Source organism: Neovison vison, chromosome 1, assembly GCF_020171115.1.
Source record: "Neovison vison isolate M4711 chromosome 1, ASM_NN_V1, whole genome shotgun sequence".
Taxonomy (NCBI): domain Eukaryota; kingdom Metazoa; phylum Chordata; class Mammalia; order Carnivora; family Mustelidae; genus Neogale; species Neogale vison.
The window spans coordinates 87,530,585-87,552,682 of record NC_058091.1 but is presented as its reverse complement, the minus strand read 5'-3'; positions in this window follow the sequence as shown (position 1 = coordinate 87,552,682).

Below are 22,098 nucleotides of genomic sequence, written 5' to 3'. Positions count from 1 at the left end.
TTGCTCTTGCTCTTGCCAGCCCCGACAACCCTCCCCTCCTCCATTAGCAGGTGCTAGGCCTAGGGGCAATGATTTCTTATTCCAAAGGGTCTCCCCAACACTGTTCCCCAGGGGCTTATTTAATCAGGCCCTTGCCATCTTCTAGCAACACCTTGCAAGGGCTGACACTTTCTACCTCTTTAAGCTTTTTTATGCCTGCCGCAAATGCTTCCAAACAACAGGGACAGGCTAAAGCTCAGCCTGGGGCAGAGAAGCCCATAGCATTGCCCTTTCCTTCCTCCTGCAGGCCTTGCCTTCTCCCAGCTTGGCCTGTCCTGAGCTGGAGGGAACCAGGGAAGCAGAGACGCATGAGAACCGCATGGAACATGTCCACCCATTGGCTAACCACATGCTCACCTTCATCATCTCCTTTTATCCTCAAGAAACCTCGGAGGAAATGCCTCTAGCAGCCTAACTTCCCAGATCAGGAGGCTGAAGTTCAGAAAACGTAAGGAATCACCCCAAAGCTGATGCCAGAAAGCAGGGTGCGTTCCTCTGCTGTGGGTGTGACTCTGTGGGGGTGACAAGACCAGGATTTGGCTCTGGACCTGTGGGACTCCTCATCACCACTGTTCTTACATGGGATAAACTCCCCCTAAGCCTCACCCAGCCTCACCCAGTTTTCAAATAAGTAAGATGCCTGAAAAACCTAGAGAACATAAAAATCTCTTTTGGGTGCAATTTAGTGTGTTTTGGAGATTCAAGATGTATACCGGGTGCCGAAGTATTTGGCAATTGAAGACCCGTCACTGCCGTGCTGATTGCACAGAAGGGGGGCAAGCTAGTGCGCAGCCGCGGCTTTGGGACAGAGGAGCACGTCACGGAAGGTTTCCTGCTCCCGCGCGGCTTATCTTCCTATGAAAACGGTGATTGGATTTCAGAGTCAAAGACGGCTGAAGCTCACAGAGGGTGTTTCGGACATGAAGACTATTTGATTTTAGTCATCAGTGAGCCAGATAATAGCGAGTAGTAATAGCTATCACTGAGCTCCCGTGCTAAGCAGTTCTTAGATACAGTAAGTGTATAAATAACACAGTATCTCATTCAAAGCACTGGAGCCTGGGAGTTCGGTATTTCCCCTTTTAAAGACAGACACGTGGTTGCCCAGAGATGTTAAGTGACCCGAGGTCACATGACTGGGACCTGGGGGAATGGAACTCTGGCAATCTGACTCCAGAACATGCATTTTAGTCCCATTCTGTATTCTGTAGCTTGTGGCTGAGCCCCGATGGGAGCCGCATGATGCTGGGTGCCTCAGAAGCAGGAGCTCCACTGATGTATGTTCATGGCCCTATGATGTGGGGCATCTCCGGATTTGCTGAAGATCATGCCTCAAGTCAGCTTGCTCCTGCTTTCAGGACCATAATGGCAGCTGCTGGTGATAACAAGTTCACACGCGGTAGTACATCGGAGGGGGAGACGGGTGAATGCCATAAGAAAGGAAAAAGCAGAACACAAGGGGTTCAAAGGAAGGAGTGACCATCCATTTGGTTGGAGGTAGGGGTGTTTCTCAGAAACAGCTTCAGAAGCAGGTACTGCCAGAGAGAAAATGGTCATCCTCTGGGACTTGGCGCATATCTTCTCTGTTATTCTCTTCTCTTCCTCTGCAGTCTCCACCGAAGGGTTTCTTCCTTGGGGAGACCTTGATTGAATGCTTGGGTCAGGATAATTACTCCTTTCATAAGCTCCCAGGCCGCACACATCTCTATACCTGATATTGCTCGGGATTGCCCACGGTTCTTACCTGAGGGCCTGTGTGTTCCCTGGGGCCAGGAGGACACCTGGCTTGTCCTGCTCTGTACTCAGCTTCAGGAGAGGGTTGGACAGTCTGCACCAACTGAGAGATTACAATGTTCCAACCCACTGTGCCCTCAACCAGCCAGAAGAGCTCTAAACCCAAACGCTGGAGCGGCGAGAGATCCCGTGTTTAGATGACAGATTACCAGCAAGTGGAGCTTCCAGAGAAAAGAAAGGACTCTGCTCAAAATGAAGCCCTGGATCATTCCCAACAACAGTCTTTTAGAAAAGCAGACTCCCAGGGGCACCTGGGTGGCTCAGCTGGTTAAGCATCCGACTCTTCATTTTGGCTCAGGTCATGATCTCAGGGTCATGAGGTTGAGCCCTGCTTTGGGCTCTGTCCTTAGTCCAGAGTTTACTCGAGATTCTCCACTTCTCCCTCTCCTTCAGCCCCTCCCCAGCTCTCTCTTTCTCTCTCTCTCAAATAAATAAGTAAATACATAAATAAAAGCTTTATTTTTTTTAAAGATTATTTATTTATTTGTCAAAGAGAGGGAGAGCGAGAAAGCAAGCACAGGCAGACAGAGGCAGAGGGAGAAGCAGGCTTCCTGCTGAGCAAGGAGCCCGATGTGGGACTCAATCCCAGGACGCTGGGATCATGACCTGAGACGAAGGCAGCTGCTTAACCAACTGAGCCACCCAGGCGCCCCAAATAAAAGCTTTAAAAAGAGAGAAAAAATGCAGACTCCCAGGCCCTCCCAGTCTTGCTAGTTGGAATCTGCATTTTAACAACATCCCCAAGCAATTTTGGTATGTGCATGAAAACCTGGGAAGGCACCAGGAACTGCAAACAGAGAGGCTGAGTCTGCTGTGAAACTCTTCATGGAGTCTGCTTACCGCAGGCACAGCACACAAGGCTCAAGTTCAGGAAGGTCATGTCCGAGGAGTGTGCTAAATCCCAAGGTTAGTGTCCAGAAGTGGGAAGGTTGGAGCTGCAAGAAATATCGCCGGTGATCCCACGATGAAGATCACTCACATCCTTCTTTCCCTCTGACCTGTGCCCTGGGCCTTCGCCAGCTGGGAGTAGCCAGACATGCAAGGGTGAATCCACAGGGTCTGAAGTCCCTTTTGGGAGAATCAGAGCTGGGCCTTACCTCTGCTTGCTGTGTCTAGTGCTGTCCCGATTCTTGTGCATGAGTCCGTATCTGTGCGTGTCATACGTCACTTGGGAGTCTGCACACAGTCTTCTTTTTTCACATGCAAAACACTTTGCAGAACATAGGTCTCTACTGCAGTCCCTCTCCACTTATGTTAGACTTAATTATTTAAATTGAGTCCATTAGTGGTTCTATATTTAACTTTTTAATTGAATGAATTATTAGTCTATTAATAAATGATAAAGTTTAACAGCTGTTAATGAGCATTCAAAATAGATAAATTACTTCACTCTGTATCACAATACCAATATTTGCCCACGAAACAGAAAAGTTGTCTGTATAAGAAACCCTACTCTTTTGACCTGGTTCTCTTTCCTGTTAGCAAATATTATATTATATATTATTATATTGTGTAAATAAGAAAGAGAGGAGGAAACAGAGATTGCTAATGTGCTGTGAGCCCATTTTGTGTCTTCTCCAGCTGCCTCCTGTTCCCCACAACTGGGGGGACAAGGAATAGTCCAGGAGGGTTGCCACTGGCTCCATGGCTCCATACATGAGTCAAAAGTAAATCGTCCATCACTCTCTCTCTCTCTCCAGGTGTTCCCTCCTGCGCCCGAAATGTTGCTAGTGGAGCCTCACATAGAACCAGCAAAAGTGGGGGATGGAGAGATAGCTACGCACTGACTATGAAAAGCGTTCAGGAAAATACTGTTACTTTTATCACATAGCGAGTGTAATAGGCGTGTAAATAAAAATATTTTATCCCGCATTTTGATCATTAAATTTCATTGCTGTACTCTGTGTGTTTTGTTATGCAGACTGATGTCTGCTAAGAATGAGATTCTGGAATTGCCTGTTCAGTATGTGTGCTTCTGAGAGAGATTCTGGAACACGGTTTTAGAGCTTCCCCTCACGCAAAAAGCTAATGCAGGCACAACTTGGAGATATTATGGGTTTGGTTCCAGGCCACTGCAGTTAAAGTAAACACAATAAGGCAAGTCAAATGAATTTTTTGGCTGCCCACTGTTTATAAAAATTATGTTCATGCTATATACGATATACTATAGTCTTTTACATGTGCAATAGCATTATTTCTAAAAAAAACAATGTACATACCTTCATTTAAAAATATTTTATTATTAGGAAGTGTTATCATCTGAGCTTTCAGGGAGTCATAATCTTTTTGCTAGGGGAGAGTCCTGCCTCTATGTTGTTGGCTGCTGACTAATCAGGGTGGTGGCGGCTGAGGGTTGGGGTGACTGTGGCAGTTTCTTAAAATAAGACAATAGTAAAGTTTGCCGCATCAATGAACTCTTTCCTTTCACGAACGATTTCTTTATAGAATACGATGCTGTTTGATAGCTTTCTACCCACAGTAGAGCTTCCTTCAAAATTGAGGTCAACCCTCTCAAACCCCGCTGCTTCTTTATCAACTACATTTATGGAATATTCTAAATCCTTTGTTGTCATTTCAACAGTCTGCACACCACTTCACCAGTAGTAGATTCCATCTCAAGAAACTACTGTATTTGCTCATTCGTAAGCAGCAATTCCTCATCAGTTCAAGTTTGATCGTGAGATTGTAGCAACTCAGTCCCATCTTCAGGCTCCACTTCTGATTCTAGTTCTCTTGCTGTTTCCACCACATTTGCTGGTACGTCCTCCACTCAAGTCTTGAACCCCCTTCAAGTCCTCCATGAGGACTAGGATCCACTCCTTCTGAACTCCTGTTCATGTTGGTATTTTGACCTGATCCCATGAATTACAAACGTTTCTTTTCTTTTTTCTTTTTTAAAAGGTTTTATTTATTTATTTGACAGAGAGAGACACAGCAAGGAAGGGAGAGGGAGAAGCAGGCTTCCAGCTGAGCAGGGAGCCCGATGTGGGTCCCAAGACCCTGGGACCACGACCTGAGCAGAAGGCAGATTCTTAATGACTAAGCCACCCAGATGCCCCTACAAACGTTTCTTAATGACATCTACAATGATGAGTTATTTTCAGAAGGTTTCCAATTTACTTTGTCCAGATCCAACAGAGGAATTGTTATGGCAGCTATAACCTTATACAGTGTATTTCTTAAATACATTTTGAAAATGGAAATGACTACTTGACTCATGAAATGGATGCAGAAGAGTTGTGTGAATAGGCATGAAAATAGCATTAATGTCATTGTCCATGTCCACCATAGCTCTTGATTCACCAGGTATGCTGTCAATGAACAGCAACATTTTGAATCTTTTTTTCTGAGCCACAACTCTCAGTAGGCTTAACATATTCAGTAAACCATGTTGTAAATAGATATGTTGTCACCTGGCCTTTATTGTCCCATTTATAGAGCATAGGTAGAGTGGGTTTCACATAATTCTTAAGGGCCCTAGAATTTTCAGAATGGTAAATGAGCATTGACTTCAACTTAAAGTCAGCAGCTGCATTAGGGCCTAACAGGAAAGTCAGCCCATCCTTGGAAGCTTTGAAACCAGGCACTAACTTCTCTCTGTGAATGTTCTACGTGTCATCTTCTTCCAATAGAAGGCTGTTTCATCTGCACCGAAAATCTGTTGTTTAGGGCTGCCCCAGTCATGGATGATCTGAACTAGATCTTCTGGAGAACTCTCTGCAGCTTCCCCACCAGCACCTGCTGCCTTCCTTTGTGTTCTGGAGAAGACTTCTTCCCTTAACCTTCATGAACCCACCTCTGCTAGCTTCAGACTTTTCTCCTGTGGCTTCCCCACCTGTCTCAGCCTTCCCAGAACTGAAGAGAGTTGGGGGAGGCCTTGTTCTGTATCAGGCTTTGGCTTAAAGGAATGTTGTGGCTGGTTTAGTCTTCTCTCCAGACCACTAAAATCTCCTCTGTATCAGCAATAAGGCCATTTTACTTTCTTACCACGTCTGTGTTCGCTGGAGTGGCGCTTAATTTCTTTCAAGAACTTTTCCTTTGTGTTCACAACTTGGCTAACTCTTCGGTGGAAGAGGTCTAGCTTTGGGCCTGTCTTGAGTTTTGGCATGTCTTTCTCACTGAGCTTCATCATTTCTAGCTTTGATTTAAGGTGAGAAACCTGAAACTCTTCATTTCACTTGAACGCTTAGAGGCCATTGCAGGGTAATTAGTTGGTCTAATTTCAATATTGTTGTGTCTCAGGGAATAGGGAGGCCGGAGGAGAGGGAGAGAGGCAGGAGAACCCTGGCTGGTGGAGCATTCAGAACACACTTAGGTGTCTGCTGTGAACATAAGAGTACAGATACCTGTTAGAGCTAGTGATTTTAATTCCTTTGGATAAATACCCAGAAGCAGGATTGCTGGATCATACGTTTGGTTTATTTTTTAGGTTTTTGAGGAAACTCTATGCCATTTTCTATAATGACTGTGCCAGTTTACATTCCCACCAATAGCGAATAAGGAATTCCTTTTCTCCACCTGGGGGAATCCCCCTTTAAAAGACTTTTCTAAAAGCCCCATAGAGTTCATTGGTCATCCCTACCTGCAAGAATGACTGGGAAATGTCAGCTTGTTTGTTTGTTAAGATAGCGTATTTTCACTCTAAATAAATTGTGATTCTGATAGAAGGGACCCTGGATAATTGTTATTGAATCTCTGTCATGTAAACAAAGGCACAGAATAACTCAGGCCCCTGTCCCCGGCCCACTGATTCGGGGGGGAGGTTGGTAGATGACAGGGCATTCCTTGAGGTCCTGGCTGTTCGGGCAGAAGAAAGGGACCCTTGTGCTTCATTTTCTTACTTTCTGGATGGAGTTAACCTCCGAAGGTAGGGATGAAGGATGTGGATGGAGGTTATCGTGGTGTCGTTTTAGGGTGGCTCCCTTCCCTCTCAGACTCCATACGAGTGCTCTGGTCCCCAAACAAGTTTTCCTGTTTTAATCTTTTATAAAATGTGGATGCTAATGTGACTCATAAGGTCATAGGAAAGAGTAACAGAAGAAATTATTAGTATAAAACTCATAGAAAAATAATTGGCACATGGTAGATGCTCAAATATGGTAATGGCTTGTTATGATGATGATGTATGTGTGAGTCACATACAAGTGCACTTTTGTGCATGTGCACATGTCCCATACAAACACATGTGTGTGCATATGCATGTGCACATGACTGCGCATGGAGGGGACAGCAGGACAGATGGAATGAGAGATGCTGGCAGGCTATGTGTACCTGTGCCTTTGGTTCCTTGTGCCCTGTTCTCTGCTCTGTCACTCAGGGGGTAGAGCAGGGCAGGTGGACAGTGGTGGGCTGGCTTCTCACAGAATTGAGTTTCCATGGGAGGTGCTTTAACACTAAAAACTCCACAGTTTGTAGTTTTGAGGGCAGTAGGCAGAAAGAAGCTGGGTTGCCAAGCAACCAGCCATTAAGAGGAAATTAGTTGCTCATCTCCAAATGTCCTGTCCCATTTCCATTCCACTTCTCCCATTTTGCCAAACAGAAGCACACACACAGGCAGGCACATGGACATACAGACACACATGCACGCACACACATAGCGCTATATCTGAGTGCCACCAGGAACTTCTAGAGAATTCGCATTGCTGTGCTTACCACCAGCTAGCAGACAGGTCAGAGAGTCCCCAGCCGCCTCTTCTACCGGTCTCTGCCTCTCCTCCAGAAGCTTCCTGCCCTTGCCCATCTTCTCCATCCATGTCTCAGCACTATTTATGCCCTGAGCCCTGATGTGCATGTCTGTGTATGTTCCTTCTTTCTCCTACTCAGACTGGGAGCTCTCCAAAGACAGGAACCATTTCCCCTCCAGGGGGCTGGAAGATCTCTACAAATGGTGGTAGCCAGTCTCTCAAATCTACCCCAGCCTGGTCTCTCATATTGCACTCAAACTCTATCCCAGACCTACCCTCAAACCTGACTTTTGGCCCACATTTCTTGCTTCAGGACCATGGGCTGCACCTGTTGTCAAAGGGAAGGGGCCATTTCAACACTGACTCAGGGTGTGTAAGTCATCAATAACCCACATGGGGGAAGGAGAGGGAGCAGAACAACCTTGCTCATGTCTCAGAGTCAACAAAGCAAGACCAGTGTCTGGGGGCTCTGGTCCATGGCTGCTTCTGCCACAACTCCATCCCAGCAAAGAAGGATGAAGGGGAGGGCCCTCTTAGGTCACCTGGTATTTCCTCCACTGGGGCACTTCCCTTCCTTGGACCCATCCAGCCTTGGTTGTTGTGGGGGAATGCTAGAGTCCTCACAGATACAAATCTATCTGCAGAGAAAGTTCAATACACAGGGTCACCATCCCCAGTCTGAGCCCCATTTCTTGAAATTTGACCTTGAATCCTGAGGACCATTCTCAAACTGTCTCTCCCTCCATACATCCACTGATACAGAAAACTGATATTCAATTAGTAATGCCATTTGGGCCAGACACTGTTTGAATCTCTGCTGTGATCTTCCCTACCATCAGAGGAAACATATGGCCCAGGGAGAGTAGTAGACATGTCAATAATCAGGTACAGCTGTTATGTGCCCAGAGGAGTCACATGAAGGGCTAGAGAGACCCAAGAAAGTGGTGACTCAATCTGTGGAGGTTGGGTGGGGGTGGAGAGCGGAACCAAGGAGCAAGTGAACTTTCAGTTGGGCTTTGGCGTACGCGTAGAAGTGTGTCACAGAGAAATGTTTGGGAGAGTATGGGAGAGAGGGCATCCCATACAGAGGTAATAGTCTGAATACAGGGGCTGGGTATTTATAAATAATCACCTTTCAGAAATCTGGGGAGAGTTTTGCTGTTTTGGAAGTTAATGTTTAAAGAACATGGGATGGGAACAAGGAGGTTCAGTCTCCAACTCTAACCCTTGCATTCTCAGAAAATTCATGCCACTTCTCTGGGCTTCAGCTTTCTCATCTGTAAAATAAGGGGCTTGGGTGATTTCTGAGGTTTTGTGTGCCTAGTGTTCATCTGATGAAATGGAGAAAAGGAGGTTCAGGTGGGTGTGGTCCGTGGCTGGAGCTAGTCTGCACATTAGAAGGCCTTCCTCCTCAAGTATTGACCTCCTACAATGCCTTCCTAGGGTCACCAGGCAGTGCAAACCACTCTGAGAATTGCAGTGAACTTTACAGAAAATTGCCCATTTCGAAAGATTTGATTACATTTAAGATCAACGTGGGAGGCTTTTCAGCAGGGACTGGCAGGTGTCCTGGGGTAGAAAGACAGGCTGGGAAGTGTCCTGGAGACCAACAGGTAGTTCTGAGGCCACCTCTCTCTGAGCTGGGAGAGTAGTAATTGTTTGTTTCCCTAAAGCCCTGGCCTGGAAGGAGCATTATTAACACTCAGAAGAGGAAGGTGTTCAGCTGGCTGGAGGAATGGCTTGGGTCTTCAGCCCCTCCTATGAAGCCCAGCTTCTGTATGAGCAGAGCAGGGTGCTGCCCAGACATCTCTCCTGTCTCAGCAAAGCATTCTTTCTCTTGCCTCCAGGAATGCCCCAGAAAGATGAGAAAGGTCATGTCCTTAACACAGGAGTGGGTGAGTCTGTTAGACTCTTGGAAGGTCACTATAAAGGAAAGATCAAGGAGGTGTCCAGAAGGGAGTTGAGAGGGACCCCAGGACAGGCTGATGATTTGCTATTTCTTCCGGTGAGGCCTCCCCCCACCCTCGCCCCGCCCCTGCTCCTTCCCTGGGGCTACAGGAATGCTCAGAGTTTGCACAGAAACCTTTGGGCAGCCCCTCCCACTACCAGGCAGCAGGGCTTGTGAAACGCACTGACCCCATCTCAGCCTTCCATAATCATGACTTCCAATGCCCTTCAAGGCCTCAGGGAAGGGGACACTACTGCGGTGACAGGAGTAGGGACAGGAGAGCTTGACCTCTTCCCCCATCCCCGAGGGTGGTCACTGCTTCCTGGCCTGAGGCTTTGAATCTTCTTCAAAGCATTTTCTTTAATGTGAAAGAAATGTAATTTATTTGTCAAATCAAAGGCTCCTTGGCTGTGCAGAAGCTGCTTAGCCCAAACATCTCTGCCTTGGGCAGAGCAGGGGCCTGATGACTTGCCATGGGTATGCTTGTGCATATTTAATTTAATTTATATTTATGGAGCTCTGGACTGTCTGCCTATGTGGGGCCTGTGTGCTTGACTGTCCGCTTATGTGAGCATTTCTGTCTTTAGGCAGGCATACATATATGTATATGTGGCATATGTCTGTATGCCAATGGCCTCCAGCATCTGTGCTCACACATCTAGTGCGGGCCTGGCTGGGGGATTCTGGCTGGTTGGGGCCTCTATGAAGATGTCAGGGCAAGGTAGACAGAAAGCCTTTGCCAAGTACCCAGACCACACCAGGATCTTCGAGAAGCTCTTGAAGGCAGGCTGTTCAGGGAATGGAGAGTAGGAAAAGCCCAGGTCTATTGGGATACAACATCATCATTGTTGAGGGACTTCAGGAGTCCAGGGCCTCTCTCTGCCCTCCATCTGGGCAAAGGATTTCCACCATAGCCCCTTATACCTTATCATAAACCCTGCAGGTACGTTCCAGCCTTCTTGCCCCATTGGGGCAGGGGCTGGCAGCTGGCTGGGGAGGGAGGAAAAGGATAGGGATATGGGGGGCTTCTTAGGCAGCTGGACAGAGGAGAGGCTGAGCAAAATGGGGGCCTGCACACTACCTTTCCCAAGAGGGGTATAGACAGTTGTGGGTGGAGCCTCTGGACTATATCCTCAAACCTGGGTATCCTCTAGCCTCCTGGGAGGCCTGATCTGAAGACAGATTGTGTCTAGAGGGACTGGGGATGTGGAACATGGAGATGATATGGACTGAAAGACCAGTCGTAAAGGAACAGTCTCATCACTCAGAGGGAGTTGCATTGTCAATTTTTATCGGCTCCTTAAAAAGAAGAGGCAGGTTTTCTACTTGGAGCTGGCTGGGAAGCCAGGGCTTGTTGAAGGCTTCAGAGAAGGTGCCTTAATGAATTTCAAGGGAAGTATTTGGTGGAGTTCGGGAGGGGGCAACCATCTCAGCACAGGAGGGGCAGAAGGGGATTATTTTCTGCAGCAGGTGGGGTGAGGAGGGCCTCTCCCCTCTCCTGATGCCCCTCCTCTCCTCCCTCCCCTCCTGAGCTTCCTCTTCCCAGGGTTCTTTGTCTCCCTGGTGTCTCCGTCCAGACTCTCCTAAGCCCAACTGGCCAGCGTCTCCCTCCTCTTGAGGGACCACTGTATGCCTAGCTTCTCTCTATGATGGCACCCAAATGTTCCCCTGCTCCCTTCCCTGGGATGGGCAAGGAGGCACTGCCTGCTTCCTGAGGTTCCCTCCCTACCTGCCAGCTCCCCTCTCGGAACCTACAAGTTTTCAGGTTTGCTTAAGAATAGTGTGTAATTAACATTCTGGGCTGGTCAGTGTGCAGGGAGCACAGGACTCTGGGAACCAAGGTGGGGGGATCACTTGCTCGCATTCCCCTTCTTTCCTTCTCTCTTCCCTCTCCACCCTGATGTGCCTGCATCCACACGTAAGCTCCTTTTCTGCATCTGTCTATGCTCCTCCTTGTTACCTCCCTCCTTTCGGTCCTGCTCTTCTGGACTCCTGCTGCCTCTCAGGCTCTCATTGTTAGTGTTTTTTCTGTTTCCTGTTTCTCGCCCTGGTGTGTCTGCCTGCCTCTTTCTCTCCAAGCATTCTGATCTTGCTTTCGGCTCCTCTCCCTGTCTCCCTTCAGGTCTCCCTCTGTCAACCTGTCTCCATCTCTCCCCACACCCCACCCCTCCCTTTCAGACTGTAAACGTTCAAATACATGAAAAAGGCCAAACCCCATGTGCCTGGCAGTAGAAAGTAACTTTGCAACCCCAGGAGCATGGCAGAGACTGTGTGGAACAAAAGGTTCCCAATTACTGCCTCTCAGTGCTTGGGTTGACGGCTCTAAAAAAAGAGGAATTCCAGGCAGGAGAGGTAGGGAGGCTTTGGTGAGGCCGTGGGGCTGGAGGTCAGGCAGCCAGAAGTGAGTGTGAAAGAGCCCTGAATATTTTCTCGGCCCCAGGATGCTCAAGGGGGATCATTTTCACCTTTTTCCTCACCTGACTCCAGATTCAGAGCCCAGGAGTTCTCTCCATCTGGGTCTCTGTTGGTGGCCACAGAGACATTTGGTGAGGCCTCATGTTGGTGGCCACACCCATCAGGACCCCCTCCCATTCTCATCACGATCTTCTCATGTCCACTGGGATCCCCCCATACCCATCAGGACCCACACATGCACGTTGACCATCAGACTCCCCACAGCATTACAGTCTCACAGCCCCCCAGGCGACACTCTGTGATGGGTGAGTGTCAGGGAAGTCACCCCAGAGGCTCCAAATTCCCTTCTTATCTCATTGAGGATCTGTCTCCCAGGAGCTAAGCAAAACCATGCTTTACTCATTTCTATTCCTTCCTGCTTTTTCATCTTGTGGGGAGGAGATGGCAGGAAGGGGTTTTCCAAAAGGAAGACCTCACCTTTTCATATTTACAGGGACCATGTGAGGTTTAGGAGAAGCTGGCATGGATTCTTCAGTGCGACCTCTGGCTCTCCCTTGTGACTTTGGGCAAGTTTTGTCATCTTGCAGAATATCGGTATTTTTAGGTGTGAAATGTGGTCTTAACTGGATCCGTCTTACAAGATAATCATAATAGTGTCTATCTGAGAGAGAGGTAACGCCCATCCCAAGGGGCCAGTTGTTAGAAACAGGTGCAGTTGGAGATCTGCCAGACCACACACACAGTGACCATTGGGGGCAACAAGTAACATAACTTGCACAACAGTTTTGAAGTGTCACACTTGAGTCCATCCAGGAGGTCCAAGTGGCTTCTGGCAGGTGCCTGTGGCTTATTTACATCCATTTCTGAATGAAAGGCAGACTTGGGGCAGCCAGCGTGTGTAGCAGGTGCTGTTGGTGCCCACCTGCATCCCCTCAGCCCTTCACATCTCCCTGCACCGGCCCAAACACCAACAGCAACAGCAGTGACAGCCTGAGGGCCTCTGTACAGTCTGCAGGGGGGGGGGCAGACATGCTGGAAATTGTGGCCCCCCGGAGCAGCCCTCCACAGCTGCCAAAGCTGGTGGATACATACCTCAGCTCCCCCACCCCCAGGGAGGTAATCTTGGAGGCTTGATGCCACTGTGTTACGTGAGGTCCCCTGTGGGATGGAACTCCAGCTTCCACCGTGTTAACCCGCTTAATGGCACATCCCTTGGGGGTTCCTCACCTTCTCTGTCCCTCTGTTCCTTTTTCTCCCAATTAGTTACTTGTGTCACACCCTTGCCTCTACAGAAAACCAAACCAAGATGGAGGGTACTGCGCTAAGATTTTGGGTCTCAGGGTCTTGGGCTCTCTTTCCAGCATTGATGTCACTTAGCTGAGGGTTCTTGCCTCTTGACAAGCCAGTTTTGATCTTCATTTTCTCATCTAAGAAATGGGGCTACTAAAAATTCTTTTCTACCCACCTAGCGGCTCATGTGAGGATAAAATGAATTGATGTAAGGAAGAAAAAAAATGTAAACCAAAAAGCAACATAAGGGGTTCCTGTCGTCATTAGTGTTTTATCTTTCCGTGCAAGCTCAGCATCAAAAGTCTTTTTAAGAGAGGAGGGCTCTGGGCAGTCTTCCCCGGCACAGGATTTGCTGAGCCCATCCGCTGGCCCCCTTTCATCCCGTGTGTACCTTCCGCACTGTGATCCCACATGCTCTTCACCTGCTTCCCTGACTTTGAAGTATTTAAAGCAGCTTTGGAATTCCTTACCAGAGGCCTTGTCACATTATTTTCTTGGACATTTGACTCTAAGTTTGCCTCTGACCTTTCCCTGTGATAAATAATTAACAATAAACTGTAAATATATGAATAGATTCTATACACATAACCCGGCCTCCTCCTTTGCTTGGCCTCTTTTCTCTTGACTAGTTAGCCATGCCGAGGTGTTTTTTTTTTTTTTTTTTTATTCCTTTGCAGAATCTAGTCTTTTTGATCCTCGACACACATTTTTCCTGGCTTTCAATGAGGATTTTCTTTATTTTTTTTTCAATAGTCTATGCTTTTCTTATGCTTTAAATGTTTTCAACTTTCTTTTAACCATTCCTTTTGACTTTTCCCCTTTAACACATGCTCTCATTTTCCCAATTCCTTTCTACAAGAAGTGAGCAGTAGCATAATGGGTATCTCCCCCTCCCCCCCGCCCCCCCCTCTGGTTCTCTCAGCAGGGGGTTGAACTTCAAGGTGCTGGAGTCTGAAGGAGGCAGAGCTTCACCCACAAATGCTTTCTGCCCAGTCCTTACCCTTCTGTCCAAAAGAGCCCTGCCCCCTCCCGACACTGAACGCAGCAAGCCCAGTGCCTGTATGTGACGAGCGCCCCTAATCTCTATCACCACTGGGGACTTGCTTCACGATGCCACTTTATCACTCGCACCAGCTGCCTGCACTAGCCTCCCCTCGCCCTTAATTAATTATACCCCGTGCTGTAAGAAGCCATCTCCCTCCCAATGACAGCCTTCAAGCCCTGTCAGATGAAGAAGCAAAACCCTTTAATCTTACCTGATGGCTCCTCTCCTTCCTTATCATTTCCCCCCTTCCTGCCAACCCCGGCCCCTCTGTAGGTCTGCTTGCATTTCTGGTACAAAGCCGTTTCATGGGACCTGGATCCTGCAGTGAAGTCAAACCCCAGGAAGCAGGTTGTGGGGCCCACTGCACAGGGCAGGGAGCAGAGACAGTGTGTTTTGGTTGGGAGGGCCCAGAAGCCTGCGTCAGGAGGCATGGGGATGGCTCACATGAGCCATCTTTCGGTTGGGGGAGTGGTGGTCCCCAGAGATCAGAAATAGGCTTTTGGTAGTTGTGGTGAGCTAAGGAGAATGTACCCAGGTTGTGCTATTGTGTTACACACAATGAGGGGCTCTGCAAACGGAAGCACAAACAGTAACGGGTTCTGCAAACCATGATACAGACAGTGATGCCAACGGTAATAAAGCTCGGTGAAGAGTAGCACAGAATGATCAGCTGTGCTTTCATGGTGCCCAGGGCACAGACACCATAACTCTCCCCGTCGTGGGCTCTAAAGATGGCCTCAGGCAGCAAGGGGCACTGCACACAATGGAACCAACAGTGCCAAGCTCTGCAGACGCTGTAGCTGTCCCCATGCAGACTGTGCAAACAGGGACCTTGGCACGGAGGGGCACTGCACACAATACCTATGACAGTGACAGGATCTGGACATCCACAGAAACTCTGGCATCAACACTCACAGGCTCAACAAACAGGAGGAATGGGCTCTGCCTACACCAGGTCACCAAGAGAGACTGTGACAGATCCTTGCAGACATCTACACAAGCAGGGCTGACCTCTCACAACCACACCGAGCCCTGCAAATAAAACCAAACTCCACAAATGACAAACAGTGCCACGCTCTCTAAATGGTGGTCCCAGCAGCGACAAGCTTTGCAAACAGCTCCAAGCTCTGTAAATAATGACACACGGTGCCCAACTCTGCAAACAGCCAGTGGAGCGCTGCAGCCGGGGTGCAGGCAACAAACTGGGGGGGGTCACAGCTGGTTATTTCAGACCCGTGTTCCGAGGGCCACCATCCCCCATCACCTCCTTCAGCATTCCCCATCTGCAGCTCTCACTGTTTCCACAGGTTCAAGGCTCCTTCAGTTTAAAAATCTGTCACAGGGGCCGGCTCTCACATTGTGCCCTCCACTCAGGCCCTGAGGCTCTCCCCTCCTGAGTTTTGTGGCTGAGCTGCCCACTGCTCCTCAGACTGTCCTTGCCCACGATGACTGGTTTGTAGGATCTGCCGCCATTGCCTGGAAGCAGGACAGGGAGGGGAACGATGACCCACAGGGCATGGTGAGCATGTGCGCATATTCTCTACTTCACTGTAATCCCATGAGGAGTGGGACATAAGGACCCAGAAGCACACAGCTCCCCCCCCCCCTGCTTACCAGGGTGAAAGTTCCTCCACCTGGGCCCCACATTGGGATTTGTGTCTATCCCACTCAAAAGCTGGTGAGTCACTATAATCCTGGCTCCGTGGTCTGTGGGAAATTATTTAACTTCTCTGTTCTTTGGTTTCCTTATCCGAAAAGTGGGGTCATCATCATCCTTACCCCAGAGCGTTTTGTTGGGGGAGAATGACGGGAGTTAATACATGCAGCCTGTCCAGAAGAGTTTTTCCAGAAACACATAACCTCTCAGCCCTGATCTGCTTTCATGTCCCCAATCTCCCCCTGGTCCCCCGACTTAATGCCACACCCCTCCCTGTTCTTGGTCAAATGTACAGCACACCTCCCTCTCTTTGGAGCCCTGAAATACACTGTCCCTTCTGTCTGGAGCAGGCTTTCCCATGTCCACCTGGCTCACCTCCTCAGGTTTCTGCTCGAACATCACCCCTTCCCTGTCAAAAATCAGACCCTCCCTAACTCCCATTCTCCCATGTCCAGCTTTATTCTTCTCTGGCATTCATCACTGCCCAATGCCTACCATTATGTAAGCCCCAGGGGGAATGAGGCTCAGGGGTGGGTTGCAGTAAACAGGACGGATGCATGGGAACCTCACCCCTGGAGGTGAACAGACATAGGGGCTGAAAGATACAAAACCAAAAGTGTCCAGGAGAAAGCCACAACCCCATTGCTGTGAGCACTGACAGAGCATGGTCAGATTATTACTTTTCAGCTCACCTGTCTACCTGTGACACAGTCCTTCCTGCTGCCTGCCAGATAGGGCTTGAGCTGGTACAGAGGAGGAGGCAAAGGAACAAGAAAAAACAGGTAGAACGGAGATGGAACATGCATGTGTGGCCCTCCTCCTCCGAGGCTGGAAACTGACTGCTACCCTTCCGGAAAGCTCCCTCCAGCCCCGGGGAATGCAGGCCCCTCCCCGACTTCCAGTGTTTCAGATGTGCAGAAACCCATCTCAAAGGCCCTGAGTGGAGATGTCCGGACAACAGAGAGCAAGGATGCTGCCAACCCCTTGGATGCTGTAAGCAGGTAATCTCCTTCGGCACATTCGTCATTGAAGGACTGAGCTCTCCTCCAGGCCTATAGTTGATATCCTGGGTCTCTAGTGTGTCACCTGCACATAAAACACATTAACCTTTTAAGCATCTTGATGGCTGTGTGAAAATCACAGTGTGCTGTATCACCTAGCCCTGTTATTTTCGGAGGCTCCTCGAGTCTGGGTTGGTAGGGGGCTCCTCCCCTCCTTGCGGGTCCAGCCTCTTCCCGTCATTGGTCTCCAGCCGGCAAACCCTGGGGATCCTCTCCAGGCATGAGTGGTGCTGCTTTCACCTGCTCAGACTTTTCAGAGCTTGTTGGAAAGAATCAAAGCCTTCCTGCAAAAACTAATGGGGATAGATTTTAGACTCTGAAAGAGTATTTTAAACCAATGAATAAACAAAGACCAGGATGTGGGAACAAGTGAGAAGAAGCAAGAGATGAACACCGTCGAACCATGTGGGGATCAGAAGAATGAGGGGCTGAGCAGACCATCACTGCAGGGAGAAACCCATATGGCTACTGGTCGCACTGGTTAAGAGTATTATGACATCATCCATGAGGAGGCCAATTCATTCATTCACTCGCTTGCCTATTCATTCCTTCATTCATTCATTCAATAAATAGCTACCGAGCACCTGCTGTATGCTGAGAATTGGCAGCAAGGTTTATGGGGCAAGCAAAACAGATGAGAGGCTCACAATTTACGGGACTGATTTCAGAAGACCCTGTGTTTCCTTCCAAATCTATATTCTTTGCAGATATCCACCTGAAACTACACACTGTCAGAGTATACATGGGCATCAGTTCAGCATGTGCAAGTGGCCAGTGCCAATTACACACCCCTGTGTGCTGTTTCCTTTACAGAGTTTTTGGTCAACTTCACTAAGTCTTGAGTTAGAGAGACTTTAGCTCCGCTTGTACACATACACCTGAAATGAGCAGATGGGCATGACTATCAGTCTGTCATGACTAGGACTCTGACATCCAAAATGACCAAGTCAGGGAAAGATCCTCGACCCACACTTGCCAACAAACACACACATTCACACACAGAGACACACACATTCACATACAGAGACACACACACTCACCCACAGAGCTATGCCCATTCACACACACATGCACACACATTCATACACACAGGTACACCCATTCACACACAAACACAGACATTCACATTTATACACACAGACATATGCACACAGATAGACATATATATTCACCCACAGAGATACCCACATTCACCACAGATTCATCACGGAGACATACACATTCATATACACACACAGTCAAACACAGAGACACATACATTCACCTACATGGACACACACAGTCACACACAAAACAGACATTCACATTCACACACACAGACACACACATTCATACACACCGACATCCACACATTCACACATAGAGACATACACATTCATACACACAGACACACATTCAAGCACACACATTTATCCCATGGACACACACATGGACACAGGCATACACAGTGACACACACAAACACATTCACACATAGACATATTCATACCCACACATCCACACTTATACACACAGAGACACACACATTCTCTCTCTCTCATCTTTGCTCTCTCTCTCTCCTGCAGATGGCTATGTTAAACAGGCTCTTTTCTGTCTGATGGCGCTACAGACAGGAAGCTTAGGGACAACCCAGTTAGGAGACAGGGGCTCCTGGGCCTCCTGCTGCCAAACAGTTCTGTATCCTGGGGTACCTGTTCTGATATATGAGGGTGACATATCCACTTACTTCACAGTGTTCTTGCAAGATTTCAGTGAGATAACAAGGTCATGCCTGTGCAGTGGACACTTGTCTTTCTTTGGGGCCAGTGCCTTGCTCTCTCTCTGTGTGTGTTAGGGTCTTAGTAGATGGCAGAATCCATCTTCCACTGCCGAAGACTTGGCTTTGCCAGTTGGATGCACCTGCCCAGACCCAGGGGACTCTGGAGCTTTATCTTGGGCTGCTATAATGGCTTTAAGAGATGGTGGTGACCATGTCGCTGCTCTGGTGGCCCATGACCAGTTGGCATCCATGGTGGAAGCTCCAAGTCTCAGGTCAGCCTGGCAGCAGTGGTGTCCAAATTTGGATCACTTTAGCAGCCCTCTTTGGGTGTTATTCTTGAGTGTGTAGCCCCAAACCTGGTTTCTAGGCCCTTTAGAGTCTATGAGTAACCAAAGATGCTTTTAGTAAATTATTTTCCTGTTTAAATCAGCCAGAATTGGTTTCCGTTGCTTGCATCTTAGAGCCCAGTCTCATAGTGTGTGAAGTGTTTGGCTGGGTGCCTGGAACACACATAGCAGGTGCTCAATAAATGTCAGCCCCTGGAGATGACAGGCACGCAACTGGAGGGGGCAGGTGCAGAGGGAGGAACTGAGAGGGCCACTGCAGCCCTCAGGGCAGAGCATCAGCTCTCCCACACCATCTCACCACCAATGGGGCACCAGGCTGCTTTTCTCTTCCCCTTGACTCCCTGCCACTTGCCTGCCTCCAGCCCAGACAGGGTCGGTTTATTTGTGCAGCCCAGATGCCAAGAAATGAGGGGAAGAGTGTGCAGCAGGAGAGGCGGGGATGAATTCTGTTAAGTGGCTGTAAGTGGGAGCCAGTTTCCTGCGGGATCCCAGGCACCAGCTTATTCCCCGTATCCGCCCCTCCACCCGCCACCCTCAGGTAAACAAGCTTATCTGTATTTGCTGCTTGGCTTTCACCATCTTGATCTCTGCCCAAACACATTCCAGATCAATGGGCTTCAAAACACAATGCGGGGGTATGAGGAGGCCCATGAAGGCAGAAGACTCAGGGAAGACTGTTTGCCAGAGCCTGTGCGATCAGCCAGTCCTCTTCCTGCTTCCCGCCCTCTGGGGTGACTGGGCCCTCCCTTCAACCCTGCCCTCTTCCCATGGGAGATACACAGCACCTTTACCAGGAGGGCCGTACGTGGCTGTTTGGTTTGGGAATGGCCCAGAGGCACCAGCGGAGGGTACAAGAGGGGCTTCTCTGGATCTGGACTGGTCCAGCCGGAGGAAGGAACATGAGGAACTGCCTATGGCCAAGCCCAGAGGGGGCACACATTCTGATCACACAGAATCCATGGGAATGGGCTAAGAAGGCATTGAGAATTTTGCTAGCTTGATCAAGTTCAAGAAGAATCCTCTCATTGTCTGTGTCTTGGAAATGTTCGTTAACCTCTGGGGGAGAAGCATGAACTAGTTTTCCTGTGTCGTCAGCCCGAGCATGTATTTTAGCTCCTACTGTCTCCCTCATAGGTCCTTCTGTGACTGCTGTTAGGCAGTGGTGACTGCATTTGTTCAGCCATAGGGTCCTCCATGCCCCTTTGATCCTGTCTCTGCTTGGCAACACATGGGGAGGGTTCTGTGTCCCTGCCCTGAACACTCTTCTGCACTTCAGTTCCCTCGCCCCTGCAGTCTGTAGCACCATGGATGTGAAGGCAGGGGCCCAGCTGTGCCCTTGAATACCTTCTCCCAAGTGAGACATGGGCAGACCCAAGGCCTATGGGACCCGATGGTAGAAGCTGGCTGTGTTCCCATTGACACAAGTCTTTCCCTAATGGGCCAGAGCTGTGAGAGTAGGAAGAAAAGACTCTGTTCCTTCTTTCAACTTGGTAGCTGTTCTTTCTCTGCATAAGACAAAAGCTCTTGGAGAATTACATCTTCATAAGATGTCTCCACCTGGTGATGCCTCTCTCAGGCGCCTCCCCTCCTCCTTGAGGTGACCTCCTCTTTCAAGCTCTGAGGCCATTTCCCCACTCTTCCCTGGAAAACTGCCTCCCCTCTCCAAGAAAGAAGAGGCTCCTCCATCTCCAGCCTCAGCCCTCTATGTCAGGATAACTCTCCTCTTCCCTAACCAGGCCTTGCAGGTTCAAGCACAGAGGATGTCTCTGGTTCAGTAAGAGAAGGAGATATGTCTTTTATAATCTGTAAGTCTCCATATCTTTTTGATTCTTCTCATAACTTACTAATGAATTGGGTTCCTGTGTTTTGTTTGTTTGTTTTGCCTTTTTGTATGTTTGTTTGTTTTTAAGAGGGCTCCACACTCAGCACAGAGCCCAAAACAGGATCTGACCCTCAGATCAAGACCTGAGCTGAGATCAAGAGTCTGACACTTCACTGACTGAGCCACCCAAGCACTTCTTGACTTTCTATTTTGTAGATATTTCCACTGTCCAACTTTTTTTACTTGCATGCCTATGGTATCCTTTAATATGTTCCTTTGTCCTCTGTGATTCCTGCCAATTGGAACTTAGATCCACAGGCTTGAAATAGATCTCTTTCTCTCCCTCCTGCTTTCCTCCCTCCCTTCCTTCTCTCTCTCTCTCTCTCCCTCTCTCTGTCTCTCTCTTTATTCCTTCCTTCCTTACAATTTACCTCATGAATAATGTATACTTATCCATCAGAAGATACAAAAATCTGTCTTTGTTTTTATGGGTTTTCCGAAAGATACTATTTATTTATTTTGACAGATAGAGAGATCACACAAGTAGGGGAAGGGACAGAGGGAGAGGGAAAGAGAGAATGTCAAGCAGACTCTGCACTGAGGGGCCAGCCCAGCATGGGGCTTGATCTCACTAACCTAAGATCTTGACCTGAGCCAAAAATAAAGAGTTGGATGTCCAACTGACTGAGCCACCCAGGCACCCCTGTTTTTGTGATATTAGTAGCCTAATGAGCAACGTCTGGATCCATTAATTCATAGGGATTGCAAACTGGTACAATCTTAATTTTATTATTCTTCCTTCATTTATTAGCTGGGTTCTTTATTTCTTAGCTGGATTTAGTCTACAGAGAGAAACTTTCCCGGATCTACCTTCTGGCCTCAGTGGACCAATGTACGTAGGAAATCTTCCCAGACCTACCCTAGCCAGCACACTCAGCTTTCCAGCCCAGGTACTGGGTTAAGAAAGAACCCAGGGCAGGAAAAGGCTGGAGGTCACCTAGCCTATCTGCCACCCTCCTCTGCACCAGTCTATCTGATCGGACCTGAGCAAGAAGGGCTCTAGCCCTCTTTCTATCAGGAGCCTCTAGTCTGAGATATCAATACTGATTTTAAAAGCAGGATTTAGAAGCAGTAGTGTACTTTCCCATCACTGTAGAAGATCACCCCCATGGGGCTCTGTCTGAATTCTTAGGATGAAGGAATTGTCTTTATACCTAATCCCATTGCTCATTCGTTCT